At 35.8% G+C, this 19,492-nt stretch overlaps 1 protein-coding gene and 1 non-coding gene across 2 annotated transcripts in view; one reads left to right on the forward strand and one right to left on the reverse strand.

Moving 5' to 3' along the window:
* The window catches only part of LOC110382982 (ankyrin-3), a 140,902-nt gene that overhangs the window by 99,410 nt on the left and 22,000 nt on the right, over positions 1-19,492 (forward strand). The window lies entirely within an intron of this gene.
* Positions 1,020-1,111, reverse strand: LOC126056507 (U6atac minor spliceosomal RNA). Its single transcript, XR_007512134.2, has one exon. It is a non-coding gene; the product is annotated as a U6atac minor spliceosomal RNA (small nuclear RNA).

The raw sequence follows: 19,492 nt of genomic DNA on the forward strand, positions 1-19,492 counted from the left end.
TAACAAGATCCTACAATACTGTGGCAATTATTTTCTTTGCTATGTGTAAAATCTACTACTAATGAATCCGACCTCGCCATTTGATTGCGAATCATGATGATGTTCTTTCATTTCCGCTTGTTTTAAATTAAACAATCATTAAAATAACTACGATCGTGAATAAACTGATATTTGTAAATATAAATACGGAAGGTACAATAGGAAGATAATTTACAAACGGTTAACAAATAACCACAGAACTAGGCTTGGCATTGATGACTCAACCAAACAGTTGGTTGAGTGCATCATGAATATTAAGCGTAGAAAATTCGAAACGTACAAACAGATATATTCCTTTGTTTCTATACATATGTAGTTGGTTAAGGAAACCTTATCGGTATTCCTTTAATCTGTGCAGGCGACAGCATTCTATCGGCGTAGACTGCGCTAGAAAATTGCACTCATTATTCTCATATGGTTGCTATACGAGGTCTGCAGTTTTCTAGGGCGTTGTAACAATTGAATCATCTGCGTTTTTTTCATCAATAACGTTATTTACTTGTGTGTTCACTCCATTATTGTCATAGTTTTCACTTTCAATGTAATAAGTATCGCTTTGTTCTCTGTTTTCAATGAATGTATTCTCGTTGCCAATTTTATCAATCGTTTGCCGCGATTCAGGCTTTGAATTAAACATCAGGCTAGCCTTTTCCTATGTGGGTCGGGGTCGGCTTCTAAGCTGGTTTGATGCGGTTGAGTGACAATATACATGACACGATCGCCATTTGAACACCACTGATTAAGGAATACTGGTTTTTTGTAGTTACATTTTTAAGCTTTGCGTTATCTTAAAAACGGTATGCGTAGAATTGATTATCTTTAAAAGCTTTATTTACTGAGTTTGTTTGTTGTTGAATGTGGACTGTCCTACTTTGCCCTTTTTTTATTGGAAATCATCCAATGACCCTCTCGCTGTGGGTTATCATCATGAGGGAGTTTCAGACTAGTACTGACTAAAACCTATCTTGTTCTTTATTAGACCACTTATGTGGTCAAGTATGTGCCTTGACCAATATTATGTGTTCCATCCTTTTCAAGGGGAGGGCTAACTGTCTCTCCTTTTAATATACACACCTACTTTGCCCCTTAGTAACACATTCTCAAATTTAAGCCTCCTTTCAATCTATTTCAGTTACCATTAAATATTCAACTAATAATATATTCCTTGTACCCATAACAACCTCTTAACAACATGTTCTTAACTGAAAGCTCGTCTTAAATACGGTTAAGAGTATCTACACACTGCAGACTAAACAGTCGGCTGACAGTTGCCCGATGATTGCAAAAAAAAAGAAAATCGTGAATTCAATCATAGTTTTTGGTCGGTCTGATACCGATTAAATACCTGATCTTTGTAATGTGCGTACTACCATTCATCTTCATACTGATTTATGAGCCCAAACAAACTATCGGCCGACTAAAAGTTTGCAGTGTGTCTTAATTACCTTATTTGAATTTCATATACGTTTTCATCGAATCCTATGCTCTGTTGACTCGCTTCGGTGTGAAGCTAACAAAATTGCTCACGTAATTATCGTAATAGAGAACATTTTTTCCTCTCAATAGTTAATCATCTGTTTGGTCATAATGGCGGCTGTGGTACATTTTTTTCTGTATGATTCATAGCTAGGCAAAGCTTTGTAAAAACTGTCTGAATTGCTGTCAACAAAAAATGATTTGGTAATGTCTGTTAGCTGTGAGCTGTATATTGTAATCGTTTTATTTAATGTTGTTTTATATGATAGGTTCCACCGCTCTATTTGAAACTAATAAGAAGCATGTATCCAATGCGTAAAGCTTACAATGATAGCGGATCTATAAAAGCTCCTTAAAACGCAATTGCTATTAAACCGAAGTGCTACTGCGTCTGTTTGCGCGACCAACTCAAAAACTACTGCACAATTTTTCACGCGATTTTCACCAAAAGGTAAAACAATGAGTAAGGTTTATGTATGTCTGATAATCAGATTACTAAATGACGTACGTTCTGTCAAGCCGATCCGCACTATCGCGTCTATATCTAGATGCATTTTTAATAAAATACTCCAAAAAGCACGCGACGGCTTATCTTAGGCAAACACCTGTGTGCTATGTCCCCACTGGGTGGCTTTCCAATTAGAGCGGGGATTGATAAATGTGTGATATACAACCTTATATGGAATACATAAATTTACATAGGTATATAACGTATGGAAAATACTTGCGGTGGGTTGCAAAGACACTCATTGACATTGGGTCTCCCGCTCTTCTATATAGGTATAGCCAAGTTTCCTAAGGATGAGTTACCTATAACGATAACTGAACCATTTTCAGTTGTTAAATCGTTGATTCGGCTAAAATGGGTGGTAAATAAAAAGTACATGGGTGGTGGTTAAATGGCTCAACTCACCCTATGGAAACTGTGTGAGAAAGAGCGGAAAACCTGATGTCTTCTTATTGATATTCTTATTTTAGTAAAAAAACGATTTCAGTCGGTTTATTGTATTGAACCGAAATTCCATCTAAGTTGTTTTTTTATTATTTGGGAACGAAAACCATACACATGTAGATACGTGAAAATTACGAAAAAAACTGTTTTAGTCTATCCATGTTTCAGTCTTGTTAAACGACGTTTAAATTTAGATTTTGGTGATTAGAAGGTGTATTAAGCTACCAGAGCAACTTAATGAATAAATAAATAAAGTGTAGGAGGTGTACCTTTGTACACCTACAATTTAGATTAAGTTGGGCGTTGACCTATCGTTTACCAAATTCGCATAAATATAATAAGCATAACACGAGTACCTGCCGAACTATTCTATTTAATATCTGCCCACAGACAGTACTATGTAAGTTAAACTAAAAATAATATATAGAACATAGTTTCAGAAAATGGGATATTCAAATCTTCATTTCTATCTTTGATAATAAACTTTTTATGTACTAGCTATAAAAAACTTCCGACAAGAGTTTCACCACCACACATTGATTGGGATAGTCTTCCTGGATAAATGGGATATCAAACACTAAAAGAAGTTTTCAAATCGAACTAAAGAAATTCTTCAGCTTGTAATATACTTTTCCACCCTATTTGTGTCCTTTGCCAGCCAAAATTATTCAAACAAAAAATAACACCAAACACTTTCTTTAAATTTTTATTTACGAGCTTGCGCGCCATCTGCCGGCCGTCAAGCGCATCTCCTTATAAACATCACGCTTGAAGAGCACCTGGAAGGTCGCCAGATGATGAGCTCATCGCCGATTGTGATACAAAATATACGCATTTTATACTGTTATTATTATGTTACTTGTAATTTGTAAGTGTAGCCTATATTGCAGTTAAATTACGATCGATTTATAAATAAATAAATTAATAGAGATTTGATAAATTAATAGAGTTAAGTATTTTTTTTTTTGGTTAGGAATTGGAGTTTCGTTTATTAGTTCTGTAATCCAAATCTCTTACGCTTATGCCCATACAGCATCAATATTTCATTACGGTTGAACAGAGAACCTTCCAAGAAATATTAATCAGAGCACTCCTTTATTTTTGTGAATATGGAAAATATATGATTTTCTCACTAAAATATTAGAAGCAAACATTCGTTGTCGTATTTTATCGATAGATGGCGCTACTAGTATGTTAATTCGCTTGACCTAGGTTACCTTTACCATCTCTATAACACAAAAACACGATAAGATTTTTAAGTCTGATTATTTAAAATATAAACAACTATTCACAATCTATAATTTTACAATATCATCTAAAGAAAATGTTCTTAGGTAAACTCACGACTAATATACAATAGAAAATAAAACAATAATTAACTTCACTACTTTCTACCACAACCTCAGGCAACATTATTGTCCTTTCAGAATCCCCTTCAGTCTTACCTATTTGCATATTAATTGATATCCACAACATATTTATAGTTTTCCTGTTTATGCTTCTATGCCATGTTTTCCCTATCAAAGACGCCATTAGTATGACGTCTAAAAGTAATTAGGTACTACATGCTATTTAGGTAAAACACTTAACTATAGTGCCTGGTAAAACCAGGTGAGTGTTATAGAAGTTTGGTTATAGAAGGTAAAATTATTTCTGTTGTTTTTAAAATGTTAAAAAAACAATAAAGTTCTTGATAAGTTCTCACTATAGGTTCAAGCTCAGAACGCACTATCATCAAATCTAGTTTTATAATGAAATCTACCTATTTACGTTCTTGGATGAAGTATAAGTAATTTATAATTGTTCAACGTCTAACAGCGCCCCCTAATGACAGCTTTGCAAACTAGTCACAAAGTTTCAAAGAATACATGTTTGTCGGCATTGTAAAAGAGTTGAGTTTGAAGTATGTATATTTTTTTAATGTAAAAAATATTTTTAACTAAAAATATGCACTTTGAAACATGGTTTTTAGTTCTGGCTCCGCGAGATAGATGGCGCTACTTGTCACAACAGAGATATAGAAGTGTAGCGCTGATAGGTGTAAGATAAATCAAACTCCACAGTCGAGGTAAGAATGAATATATTTTACTAAAATGCCTGCCTATTTAAATGCTATTACAATGATTTCGTAGTGTAGGGCGCGAATCTATCGCGATCCGCGCTGGCCAATGAGAGCGCTCGAACGAAACGTTATAAATATGGGTAGCTTGGCGCGCGAGACTTTCAGTGGGGCGCCCGCTGTTGCGGCGCGCGCATGTATGTATTGCAGCTACAGAAGCATTCCGGAAAATATTTATGTTTCATTATTTCTGTTCTATGTAAAATGCTTCATTATTAACCTTAAGGATTAATAAGTATTCTACAACTCGTTACAAATTAGAGCTTTTAGACAGAAATAAGTGTTTGGTCCTAGGGTAAAGAGTTTATAAAACTTAAAAGGAACACAATCTAATACATGAAGTTTTTTTTGAAAAGCAGTTTCTGCACCTGTATCTAGGTACGTGTAAAAGTAAGAACAGCCACAAATATAGGTCAAAATGTATGAGTAACTCAAGCCCTTAATAGCACACGGAAAATCATTACTTCTCACCTAACCAACGTCTATTAATAAACCTTAATCTTTTAACAACAATGTTGAAAACTACTAATTTTGTTTCATAATAGCACTCAGTAGCGATAATATTTTAAGGCGCTGACTACACCCAAATTGGCTTGTCTCAAACATTTTTATTGCCAAATGTTCAGTTTTTGACAGTGAAAAAAATATATATGAATCTTGAACATATTTCTGAGAACCCTGTTAAAAAAACACGTTCTCCAAAAGTTTTCTCGTTTCAAAAAAATTGTAAAGTTACCTCTTAAAATGGTCTTCCAACAAAAATATCTGTATTACTTATCAACGTACATTGATAAAAGTTGTAACATTAACATATCCATATGTAAATACAGAACTTAGGTAGTTGAGTTTTATTTTTGCCTACTTAACTCATTTTAAAGCTATTAATTTATATTACGTTACGAATGTCCCGTCATCAAGCTTCTCTTTCGTACGTATTTTGTTTTGAGTGCTATCAGCCTCTTAAGTTGCGCAGATATTTTTAACGCAACCTACTACTGGCGCCCTCTATCAAGTATATTACGTATTACGTGCTTGGTACTATGACGAATATGTTATTGTTAGCCATATGAGTCAGAAGCAGTCATAGTTTTGTAATCATTAAAAGGTTGTAGCAACGTGATAATAATTTTATTATGATCATGATTATCCGACCTCAGTATCTGAGAATTTTAAATCTAGTTCTGAAATGACTTGATAGATGGACTAATATATTGTGCTTCCCATGTCACTGGTTTGCTGGGGTTGAGAGAGCCAATCGCTCCTTGTAAAACACTGGTACTTAGCTGCATCCAGTTAGACTGGAAGCGGACCCCAACATAGTTTGGAAAAGGCTCGGGAGATGATGATGTAAGGTTTTAGCACAAATTCTTATTCAACATAGCCCCTTAAAGAAAGGGGGGTTTGTTATCCTTAGAATATATGATTGCCAATATAACTATTTAACAAAGCAAGCCACTTAGTTAAGATTTCCTTGAAGAAATCAAATCGATACCTACATACATACATCCAGAAATAGCTACTATGGTGACGCTATATTTAATGATTTTAATGACTTATAGCCATTAAAAATAGTCACTTCATAAAACATTTTGTATGTATGTACACATTTAGAATTATTCATTATTAGTATTGACGCAAGCCTTTATTAGATAAAGGTTAAAAGTACAAGACAAACATTAAAATAATGAACAGGTTATATAAATGAATAAACCAAGTGTTTATGTATGTCATATGTATTCAGAAATCAATTCAAGTGCATCCGTAGTTTTTAATTAAATATCTTGACATTTCAATAAATACCACTCACTCCAGACCTTGAGAGAAGACGTGAGATTCATGACATCCTTTATTACCGTAAATTGATAAAAATATGCGGTGAAAATTAATATATAAGCTGACCCCAATATAGTTGGGGAAAAGCCAGATAAAAATGTTCAAAATCACTACTCTTCCACTTGCTTGAGATACTGCGTAGAAAAATACCTAATGCGTTCTAAAGAGAACGCCAATTTAATAATCTTCATAATGTACTAAGTAGGTGGAACATGACAAATCATGACATCACACCCTCATGTGTAGTAAATGCTCCTGGACCCAGTTGAACATCTTTGGCAGTCATTAAGGGTAGTCAGAAGCCAGTAAGTCTAACAACCACTCTTATCGAGGCCTATTGGGTTGCCCATGTAACTGGATTGAGGAGGCCAGACAGTCAGTCGCTCCTTCTAAAACACTGGTACTCAGCTGCATCAGTCAGACTGGAAGCCGACCTCAACATAGTTGGGAAAAGACTCGGGAACTGAATTGCTCCTAGACCCACTGACCTGCTCTAAAGTCCCATTCGTACAAACACAAACATTACAAAACGCAACATCCCAAATTAAAATCTCCCATATTACGCCCAACGTCCTTGCTCTAACAAATATAAACATAATAAAGCAAACATAGTAGTACCAATGATGTATGATGACGTCATCTGCCCAGGGGCACGAATCAGTGTAAAGTCGGTATTAATGGTGTAACAACCTTCGCAATTTTGTAGTGTAATACATTGACTGTATGGATTCATCGGTAATACCACGGAGAAGGAATAAGCGGAGATTCCATTATGAAGGTAGGTCATGCCTTCTGGTAGGTCAAGTAACGTACGGTAGGGGTGATCAAAACAATCAGTTACTTGAATTAACGAGGCGTTCGGGTTACTTGATAAATCAAATCCAACTGGTCAAAGATTGGTCTCATTATTTTGAAAATAATGGGCAGGTTCCTAAGAAAGCGCATAAGGGCGGACCTTTTAACGTTCCGAACACCTGCATTTTGGCGTGCTACTTTCTGAAGAGAATCTCCATTAGTCATTTAGTTCTCCATAGGTAATACTGATTTTATTATACGGCTAAATAAAAACAGTGGCAAGTTGCATTAATGACCGCTGACTGTATCTAACCATGACATTGAGTGCGGAACTACATAGCAGACTTAAAGTGACCGTGACAAATATGCTTTTAAACGTGCGCCTACGCACTGTCCTGTCTGATGAGAGTGGGATTTGCATCGTCTATGTTCTCTCTGATGTTAGGGTAGTTATAGACTGGCGTTTGTGGTGCGTAAGATTTGCTCACAAAATTGGCCAGTTTAAGGTTTAGTGACAACTCTACATTAGTTTACATTCTACTGTTGATAACCGACTTCCGTAAAGGAGGAGATACTCAAACGGGGTGTTATTTTTTCGTTGCTCTTTATGTCTTTTTTTCATTAGAAAAAGTATTGCACATCGACCAATTTGTATTTCTCGGAGACGCCTTTGCAACAAACGAATTAGTTTTTCATCTATTTTTGAATCCTCTGTTTGAGTCAGGTGTTCTGAATATATGCCTATTAAAGTACTTGAATCTTTTTAAAAAACTGACGTAATCATGAGCGGTCATGTTAGAATCAGCAGTGCGTAGGAGCATGTCATTGTGGTCATCCTTTTCCTGTGTGACATTGAAGTTTCGCTCCCTTTTTTTATTTAGAATCAGGTTCAGGGCCTCTATATTTTTGAAAGCTGTTGTACCTATTTAAACCATATAAAGAATAGCTGGTTTTCCGCAGTTTTGGTCGTGTCCCGTTGGAACTATTACCCGTACTCGGATAAATTATAGCCTATGTTAGTCAGGGATAACATGTAGCTTCCTAACAGAAATATATTTTTTTTAAATTTGTAGTTTCTCAGCGTTTTGGATACAAACAAAACCAAGTTTCCTCTTAATTTAGTAGTATAGAATATTATATTTAATACCTGTAGATTCATTCAAAAGATTGCTAAGTAAAACGCGCGGTGAAGTTCTCGTCTGAAAGGCGTCTTAGCATTATTATGTATGAGAACGAAGGCACGCAATATCCTCTATTAGCATAATAAAACAAACGTGAATGTTAAGCAGACTTGCAAGATGACAAATGCAAAGATTTCCTTGGTTTTTCTCTTGTTTTTCTCCTACCACGCATTTCTATGTCGCGTGGGTGTGTTTGCAAATACTGTTTTTTGCAGATCAAGTAGGAAAATATTGACATAGAAAATGAGAGATGTTGAATTCTATAGCCATAGCTTCGCGTGCATTACTTTAAAGTTGCATTTATATACAAAGTATGTATTGGCACTAAATAAATAAATAAACTAAAAATGTTATGACAATCAGACCTAACAAAACTTCAGAGCAAAAAAAATGTTTGGTCTGATTTGAAGAATGTTTCAGTTTTCGATAACCGTTTATCGAGGAAGGCTAAGCGTTTCAACCGTATGCATGAAGTAGTTCCTACGGGACGCACTCAAATCCATGTGCGTTAGCTAGTTGAATATACAGGGCTCTTACATATTATTACGAATACACAAAATCTTTTCAGTACTTCCGTTCACCAACTACCAAACACTCGTGCCCTTGAAAAGTATGTCTAACTAATAATATGTTACACCATAATCATATGGTTTACGTATTTTTGTTACAATTGTTCGTAAATACATCCACGTTTCAATGTTGGAATAAATTATAAAAGCCAAGTGTGAGTCGGATTACGAGTAAGTGGGTTCCATTTTGAGAGATTTTCTGTAGTCAGCAGTTATCAGATTTTTTTATATGGGTGAAAGGTTGTAGAAGTTGTATTCATTTAAACTACGTTACTGCATATTTTGAGAAAACTATAAGAATGAAAACTTGTAAAGATGTATGCAAACGTTTTTAGCAGGGGCCTCCTTCAAAAAGATGTTAAGAAAATCCTGTGCCTACGAAGCGATCTATACTAAGACATTTTTAAGTTTGCTAGACACTTTAAGGAACTCTAAAAACAAAATAGAGAACACACATTATTTTGATTGTTGTCTCAACACATTTAAATGTCATGTTATTCAAGTCTTAACTTAGTTGAACTTGAACACCTAGGTGCAAATGAACGACTTCGCCTCGAAATGTGTTCAAATTAATATTACTACATAACAATACCAGTTGGCACATAATTGTGGTTAGTCACGATACACCATCCCCTAGACTTTCATAGTTTCCTACACCTCTATATAGCTGCTATAGGTAGCTACGGTAGATAATATCGCCCTTGATACAAAAGCAACGCTATAATTACGTAGCCACCTCCCTAGGAAAAACTATCGATTGCCCAACGTTACGAATACAAATATAGATTCTTTGAACTAATACTTTACAACATAAAAACTGATTAAGGGCTATTTTAGGCACATTCCGATACTCTGACCACTCATTGAACGCCCTATTCTCAAGTGCTTAGAAAAACATGCTAATGATTTTTTTTTATAATAGTTTTAACTGTCAGTATAATTTCACATTAAAGACACAGTCGAAATATTAATTGGAAGAAATTAACATTATATTTAGGAAGTAGCTAGAGACGGAATATTAATCCATGTATTGGCCTTGATTCCCAATTGGGATGGTCGGTTTGGCGGGCGTGATCGCGGCGCACCTCTTCACAGTAGCGACTGCTGCGTGGCGCGTGCTGCGATCAGCCCGGCTGTTTGTCGGCTGCCAGTGTTTCCTTGCCCGCACGCGCATGCAGTTACCGTTGCTAGTCTCGCACTAGTTTCCGAACGCGCATCTGTATCGCGCGCCTTTCAAAAAAAGAATACGGAAAGCCCGCGCTTTCCACGCTCGTGAAAAAAAATGGGTGTCGTAAAACAAACAAAAAGTAAAACGAAGAAGGATGTGAAGAAAGACTTGGCTAATGGGAAGTCAAATGATGTTAAAAAAGTGAAAAAGAAAAAGTTAGTGTCGTGTTTACAGTGCATCAAGCCCGGGAAAGAGGATGGTATATAATTTTCTTTTTTTTTTTGACATTAAAAACGGAAACCAGTTGCTAAATTCGAGCAATTTACATCGTTGAAACATCAACCATAGTATGAAAATAAATATTCATGAAATAGCATCTGCTGCCCATTATCCAGTCTACACAATAGTAGAAAAAAATATACTTGTAAATTCCTTCGAACATACGTTATAAAAATCCACCACATCTTCGATGACAGATACTCATACAGCCTTTTTCAATATTCTATCTATTGAGCTTACTAGAAATATAATTTCACATTAGTCCCATACAGATAACGTCAAATTCCTATCTTCAGTAACCAAAACAACAGTTAGATAGAATATTGGGAACCATATTACAAAACAAAACAGAAAGTAAATAAACAATTGGCTAAAAACAGAAGCAACACAAGATTAAAATTACGATTATGATCGAAACAGACTTAGTACGTAACAGTCATGTTAACCCACATACCACTGTTTACGTCCCACATCGAGGATTTCGTAACGACCCTGGGACGCTGGGGAATCAATCTTTTTTCAACATGTTTTCTTAATAAACCTTATGTCATCTGATGCAAGTACAAAAACAATAGTGTTCAAAAAACTTCCGAAAGTCCTACAAAGTTGAGTAAATCAATCTTTTTTCAAAATGTTTTCATAATAAGGCCTGTGATGTCATCTGATGCAAGTGCTACTGACAAAGAAGTTTTTTGAAAACCTCCCAAAATCCAATAAAGTTAAGTAAATGGTTTAGAGTTTAGATAAAGGCATACCTGATTCAAATACTACAGAAAATTAAGTTTTTCAAAAATCAGTAGGTGAAATTCCTGTAAAGCTAAGAAAGTTATATATCGGGAATGAAAGATGTCGATAACAAAGATGCCTTTGATAACATAAATTAACCTGAAACGCAATTGCTTATCAATCCTACTTTAATTCGAGAGTCCTCAATGTCTCAAGTAGGTATTATTATTGTTTTCACGCGTCCAATTTTACACTCACGTTTGAAAAACAGATGCAGAAAATTTTTATTGTAAAGCATATTTAATGGCATATTATAAAGAGGAGGCCCCTCGTGCTGCGAAGGTCACCAGATTGTTTTGGTTTACATCATCATTGCCGCTTTAGGACACAGATGACTGACTATGGACTGGTCGCGGCTCCCATAGACAAAAAAAATGGTCTCGTTAGAGGTTTTAACTTTAACACAAAGGCTCTATTGCTGTTACCACAAAAACTTGCTGAATATTCGTTTATGGTTCTGTAATTTTTGTGTTCCGTTTGACGAGAAGGTTAATGACTATATCTGAAGATCCGAAGTGTTAACAGAATTTAAAAAAATGTATATTTTACATGGTCTGTCGCTCCATCTTCTTTAAAGCCATTAAACTAGCTGGTGTTTAGAATAATTCAACTTCGTTATAAATGATTCAAGTAGGTAGAAAACACTTCAGCGTGTAAAATCTGAAATTTTAATCTCCATAAAAAATTGGCCTCACTGAATCATAAGCAGAAATAGTTACTTGTACCTACGTTAACTCCGCTGTAAGGATGTCTAGTTTAACGTTAATTTACGCAGTTTATATAACCGATGAGATCATTCCGTATGTAAATGTATTAATCAAACATGATTTCGCTGTGTTTTCAGTATCTGACCATGGCGTTAAGACAATATTTTTGTTTGTTTGTGACCAAAACCTCCGTAAATATACTTCGTTTGGGATGTTGAAATATATTTGCATGTTGAACGTCATTAATTTGGTGTTTCTATCATTATACTTGTATCTACACCGTTGGTAACTCTGGTCTTTCAGAATTCACTGTTGGTAAACTAAAGTTTGTCATAATAATACGTTTGTACACATACCTAGAGCAATGTAGAACGTTATTGTCAAAATAACTATTGAGACAGCAATTTTCTGGCATTGTACCGAATCTAAAAATGAATTATAGTAATGACTTCGTTTTGGTTGCTTTTTGTTATGTGAACTTTTTATACCCGACTCGACTGACAGACAGACTATTCTTCAAAATTTCCTCACAATAGCTCCTGAAATTAAACCGATAGACCAAAGTTCTCTTTGCCTCCTTGGATCGCCTATACTGGAAGATTCATTTTCGGATTTTATTGAGAAGAAAATTCAAAATTTTAATGATGTTTCGGAAAGGCTACTCAAAATTAATATGCATGCAGCCATCACCATCATACGGTACTGCTGTTTTGGACCAAAACTTACATATAACTTGCGTGCTTCCCATTTATGGAAGCACACCAACCTTTTGGACAAAATCGACGAAATTATAAGACATACACTATCATCCATTTTAAATGTGGCCTTGGACGACAGAGCTTGGTCTCAAGCGACTCTTCCCATCCGTATGGGAGGACTTGGCGTCCGTAAAATTTCCAGTGTAAGTTTACCAGCCTTTATTTCCTCGGTCCATGGCACTGAGAAATTGATCAGGAAAATATTACCCACCACACTGGTCAATTTTGAGGTGCCAAGCCTGACTGAGGCTTTAAACGCTTGGAAAGTCGCATGCCCGAACACCGACTTACCCGCCAACCTGTCCTCTCAGAGACAGTGGGATGAGCCGCTCTGCAGAGTAATACGGAAAAGTTTAATCGATACGTCAATGACTTCTGCAGAGCGAGCGCGCCTACTGGCTGTGGGTGAATGGGAGTCGGGTCTATGGATTCTTGCACTTCCGTCTTCAAACACAGGCACCATGTTTGATGACACCACCTTCAGACTCGCCGTTTGCCTCCGACTAGGTGCTCCATGCTGCTCTCCTCATCGCTGCCACTGCGGGGAAGCTGTCAACAGCCTCGGTCACCACGGCCTGTCGTGCAGCCGGAGTGCCGGCCGCATACCACGACATGCCAACATAAACGACGTGATCCGTCGCGCTCTTGTTGCCGTCGGCGTGCCAGCCGTACTCGAACCAAATGGCTTGGCACGCGACGATGGCAAGAGACCAGACGGCATGTCGCTATTTCCGTGGAAGGTGGGTAGGACTTTAGTGTGGGACGCGACATGCGTCGACACTCTTGCGCCATCTCACCTTCCCGGAACTGCATGTCATGCTGGCTCCGCCGCTGCACAAGCAGAGAACCTCAAGCGGCGCAAATATAGTAACCTTATAGGCAATTACATGTTTGAGCCGTTTGGGGTTGAAACTCTAGGGCCGTGGGGTCCGAGCGCCCACCTTCTTGCCAGGGATATCTCCCAGCGCCTGGTTGACACTTCCCGGGACCCAAAGGCTGGCTTTTATTTCGCACAGAGGTTGAGCATTGCCATCCAACGTGGCAATGCTGCCAGTCTTTTGGGTACATTACCCAGTGACAGCGATGAGGAGCAATTTTTTGATGCCCTATATTAGTTTTAAGTTGTATATATATATAAGTTTATTTTATTTTCAATTAATGTAAATATTTTGTGAATAAAGATGCTAACATTCTGCATTTTGTTATTATTTGGAATGACGTGATCGTGTAGTTTAGTTTTATTTTATACACGTTTTAAAAATATTTTAGACACGGTCTTAAAATCAGATTTTAATTTTTACTACCTGTTTTTCGCGTCCCGGAGAATTTGTTCCCGTAACGGGATAAAATATAGCCTATGTTACTCGATAATAATGTAAGCTACATTACTACAAAAAAAGAATTTTTCTATTCGGTTCAGTGGTATCAGATTTGAGGCTTGTCTTGTCTCTCTCACAAGATTAATTCCACTTAGCTTTCGGCTAATTGACCTCTCTAATTGGACTAAGATCTGTCTTATTTAAGAGTTATTCTAATTAACTAGTGAACTGATTCTCTAAGACGTTATACTTTTATTCCACTTGACCTATCAATGTCTTTATGTTGGGTTAATATGCTGCTCTTAGGTGACAGGCTTGCATCCTGTTGTCACTAGGAAGTGCACAATATATTCCATTTGATTGGGATCCACTTCCTTTGTTCATTAGCACGGAACTTTACTATTACATCCGACTTGATTATAGAGACTTTGTTTATTCCAACTTTTCCAAAATAGTTTGGCAAATATGCTACCAGTTAGACTGAAAGCCGACCACTGAAACACAGTTGGGAAAAAGGCTAGGCAGTTTCTGCAGTATCATTTCATATTATAAAAACTATTTGTATCTATGTCTATCGTCAGTGGTAGCTATACTTTATCAAAATATGTTTTGTTCAAGGAAGCGTTTACAAACGAACCTTTATAAGGCATTTGTCATTCCGAAACAAAATAATCTGTCTCTATTTCTCATTAATCATAGACTATTGTGACCCATAGCAGTTTCCTACGGGAAAGGGGTATTGACATACATATTTTGATAGACACTTTTCGAATAACAATACAAATGAGACTTGCTGCATTTGTATTGTCAGCTTTACTAAATACGAAACTGTGTATTTGTTTCGATGCTTTTACCTTGAAAACAGTATTTATTTACTTCTTATGACATAGTACTCTTCAAAATACAGAAAACTGTTATTCAGCTGCATCCAAAAAGGTTAGGCAGATGATGATTACTTACATGCCTACTATAACGTACCATTTTCCCCTTAACGTTCCTCTACGTCATAAATTTTGGTAACTTTTAAATGATACAACAAATTAACCAAAAAAATTATACTCACTGACAGCAATTAAGTTTACATCAAAATAGCATCTAAATACTGCAAGCTACAAGCATCTAAGCTGATTATCAAGCTCATTCAGTACATAGTCCTTTGTAACAAAAACTATACAAACACAACAATGGAATAATTTGTGACAATGAAACGTATGCAACAGCCCATCATGTCCACATGTGTTTTACGATGTAAACAATATAATGCTTTATACACAGACAAACAGATCTATCGTCTGATCTATTATGATTATTGTCTAGGAACATTTGTTATATCATTCCGGATATTAATTATTGACATTGGTATACGTGAGTCATGTTTTACTTTGGCAGAAAGGATCAGAAAATGGGAGCCAACTTGAATGACTTGAAAATATGGATCCGTTACATTAGATAGGTACCCAGTTAATTTGGGTTTTTATTAGAGAAAATCCTGACAGTGATTGCGATAAAATTTTGGGCAAAATATTTCTTTCTGAAATATTTACATTAATTTTAAAAATTAAAAATAAACTTATATGTACAACTTAAAACTAATACATTGCATCAAATAATAATCTTTCTGAAATGATTTCTGAGAGGAATTTAGTCAACAAACTTAATGTCTTCTAGAAAACTGGAAATAGAAAAAATGAATGAAATGAAAATCCTGAATGAATTTTAAACTGGACCGTTCAAAATTACCTTTTTTAAAAACCTAAAATGAATGTGAATAATCAAGAATATCAACTGATAGAAAATTCAAGATATCCAACGGTTTAAAATCAAGATGTAATCATGTCATTCAGACTAGAAGCATAGATCGAATTCCAGACGTGCCTGCATTTGCCGTACGATAAAATTAGCTTTTTATCCGCACTAACATAACCGTTGTGATAGCTCACTGCAATTATAGTGCATTACATAAATACGAAAATAAATACTCACTGATTCTTATTACGATTAGTTTCTTCTAAGAATTATTATTATCATAAATAAGTCCAGGTTAATGATTGTAAAGTCATTTTTATTTTTATCATATGTGGAATCAAACACGTGTTTTTTCTAAGTAGCACTTGGATATGGCCCGATCGATTTAGGTAAGAATTGAATTGGTGCCAAACTGACGTTATTAGATTTTGAAAAAGCTAAGCTTCAGAAACAGCCGAAAGCATATAAAAATCTTTAATGATATTGACTCCCAAAAATTCTGAAAAGCGAAAATTACTACCTAAACCTTGACATTACACTAGAATTCGGTGTCTCTATGTATTCGGTTTTTACTGTTTATTTGTCATAGACAACATTTGCTATTATTTTGGATATAATTAATATAATAATTTTTAAAATTAAAAATAAACTTATATAACTTATATTAATATAATAGGATTTTTTATATTTTTAGTTATTCTACCTGTAGTCTTGCATTTAAAAATACAACTTTTTATTTAATTGATTTCTTCAACACTAGTTACATCACATTTGCATCTCGCACTTGACAATAGAGGTGACTGATCCCACCAGTTCCCGGCGCTTAATTAATGTTTCCTAGCCTAAATAGCAGTTAATTACAGACCTCTGTTAATTACTCAACAATTTGTTGCAGTTCCTACATCTATGTTATGCAAGAAAATATATGTACCTCAGCCTTGTATGGGATCTATGGAGTTTCTTGCCTGGTCTTCTCCATGAGACCCACTCTTTAGAACCGTGTAACTAAATAGTTTGACGTTTAGAAAGAGCTGTCATAGACCGACTTGAAATAAAAGCAAATTGACTTTGACTTTGATAGGTTTTAGAATTTGAAAATAAAGGTATAGAGGTCACTTCATATTTGATGGTAGAAAATTATAATTGAAAAAATAATCTTTCAATCCACTAACGCACTTCTCAATTGATAAAATATTCAATAGATCAAAGCCGGAACCACATTCTTAATTCATTAATTGTGGTACTTTGTTGATGAAATACGTAGTCCGCACATATGGGCTAATGGTGTCCATTTATTGATTTACTTTTAATCGATTGTACTATTAAAAGGACATAATTCGAATACCGAAATAATTCATAACTGTATCGATTTGAAGTTAGATTTAATGCCGTGACAAAGAAAACTACATAAAAAAGTGTTAACATACTTTCTTGATGCAAAAAACATCTGATCCTTCGCACGCGAAGTATAGATTTATTTATTGCTTATTCTAATGACTGGAGAGGTTTAGAAATCAAGTCTTATATGGTATTAACATGCATATCTTCATCACCATCTGTCTAGCCATTTTGTAATTATATTCGACCAGTGACGTATATTATATATCGTCTGCCTAGACTTTTCCCAACTACATATGTTGGAATCTGCTTTCAATCTAAAGCAGCTGAGTATAGGTTTTGTTTCATGAAGCGACTGTCTAGTCTTTCTGCATTATCATCATCACCACCTGCCTAGCCATTTTGTAACTATATTAGGCCATCATCATCTGCCTGGTCTTTTCCCAACTACATAATATATTGGGGTCTGCTTCCAGTCTACCCGAATGCAGCTGAATATCAGTGTTTTAAATAGAGCGACTGTCTTTCAGACCTCCTCAACCCAGTTACATAGGCAATATGATACCCCTTAGAAAGACTGGTTGTCAGACTTAGTAGCTGACCAATAAAGACTGCCAAAGATATACAAACGACGGCCTATAACGTGTATAAGGAACATAAAACTGCATAGTGCAGTCAGAGTGACCTTTTTTTATTTAGCGATGATGTCAGCTACCGCTACCTTCGTAAATAACATCACTATGTACTCCTACGTAATTGCACCCTTATTAGTAGAATGGTTTCTTTTGAAATAAAACATTTGTTTGTATTGATCATTTTTATATTTGTAACTTTTTTGTTACGCAAAGCTGTTTCCTAAGTTTCAGTCGTGTCCCGTTTTTGCGGCAAGAAGTGTAGCTACAGATGCTAGAGCTCAACTAGTAACTAAAATCTGTCTTTAATAGATTTTCAAGGTTTTGTCTAAATTATTATCTTCCTGACATGCTATCGTCTATATACAAGTTCAAGATTATATGTATATGTATATAGATTCTTCAACCTTATCACTAACATTACAGATCTGGTATTTTGCGTCCCGTGATTAGCATATCCATGTCAACAATACGTATCTACTAGATATAATAAGAGATTCACATTTAAGACCGCTTTGTTCAGAATTACACTGATTCCCATTGTTCATCACGTGGCAATGACGCCAATTAACAGTTTAATCTTAATTTAATTCGCAGTTTCTTACTGTATTACTAAAACAGAATAAGCTACCTTCTGTCCAACTCAGCAACGCTTACCGCCATTTAAGAATAAACAATAAACGTACGAAAAAAGTTCAGTTTACATGAACGGTACAATCACCTGCATCTAAAAATAAGCACATAAAAAACTACCTTTCTATGTAAACTATTGTTTAGCGTCTGCTCTCTAGCGTACTTCAAAACTATCATTAAGCTAAAAATAACTCCACCATTTTGTTTTGGCGTGATAAACATGGAGTATGCACACTCCCAACTTTCCTTCAGAATAGCTGCCAGAATATGTGTCATCTTCACTTTCGGACATACAATCAAAATGCAAGAAACCACCTCAATGCCATGACATATCTTTAGATCAGCTCTATTCTTGCGTTAGTGATTCATAATAACTATCGACAGTACATAGTTTCAATTGCGACGTAAAATAAACGTGTCTGTCCTAATTATTGGTTAGAAGAAGAACCTACAAGCTTTTATCAATAATGATCGCTCTATATATAAAAGTCGACCTTGACACGTCACGACTATCCACAAAAACATTGGCTACGCTACCGTTCTTTTATTAAGTATTCGTGTGATTACTCACATCGACTTTTTTCACTGACCTAATCGGCTTCAGGGTAGGGCCAAGAATCCGTGATTTCAACGATAGGGCGGGGCGATCACGAAACTATTTTACTTAGCTATCGATAAATCTTTGATTACAAGCTTTCATTCTAATGATGAATCGAAGTTAGAAATAGACTCGATAATTCACATTGACCTTAACACTCCTTAGATCGTAAGTCAAGCTGAAACTGCGCCAGACATCCAATATGCTAACGTGATCTAATCAAATCAATACACGAACGGTACATCGTCAACACTTCCAATCCTGATTAATGGCCAATGATTGTCAATTGTCCCATAAAGGGTTAATTTTTAATTTCGTCATGACGGTCGAAAAATTTGAGGAGTCAGAAGTCAGGTGACGATGATGGAGTCAATTAGTTGGCCCTTGTTCGCTCCCACGCATGCGCTGATGCGGCGACAGAGTCGGTGACATCAGTTGCGCGCGCGCACCGTCGCGTGCCTTCAATTGGCGCTTGTGTAATCACTGAATGAGTTATTCCCCGAAGACACGCGCGCTTTATCTTCGCTCCATTGAGCTCCAAATCAGATGCTGCGATATGGATAG

The sequence above is a fragment of the Helicoverpa armigera genome, chromosome 26 (genome assembly GCF_030705265.1).
Source record: "Helicoverpa armigera isolate CAAS_96S chromosome 26, ASM3070526v1, whole genome shotgun sequence".
Lineage (NCBI taxonomy): Eukaryota > Metazoa > Arthropoda > Insecta > Lepidoptera > Noctuidae > Helicoverpa > Helicoverpa armigera.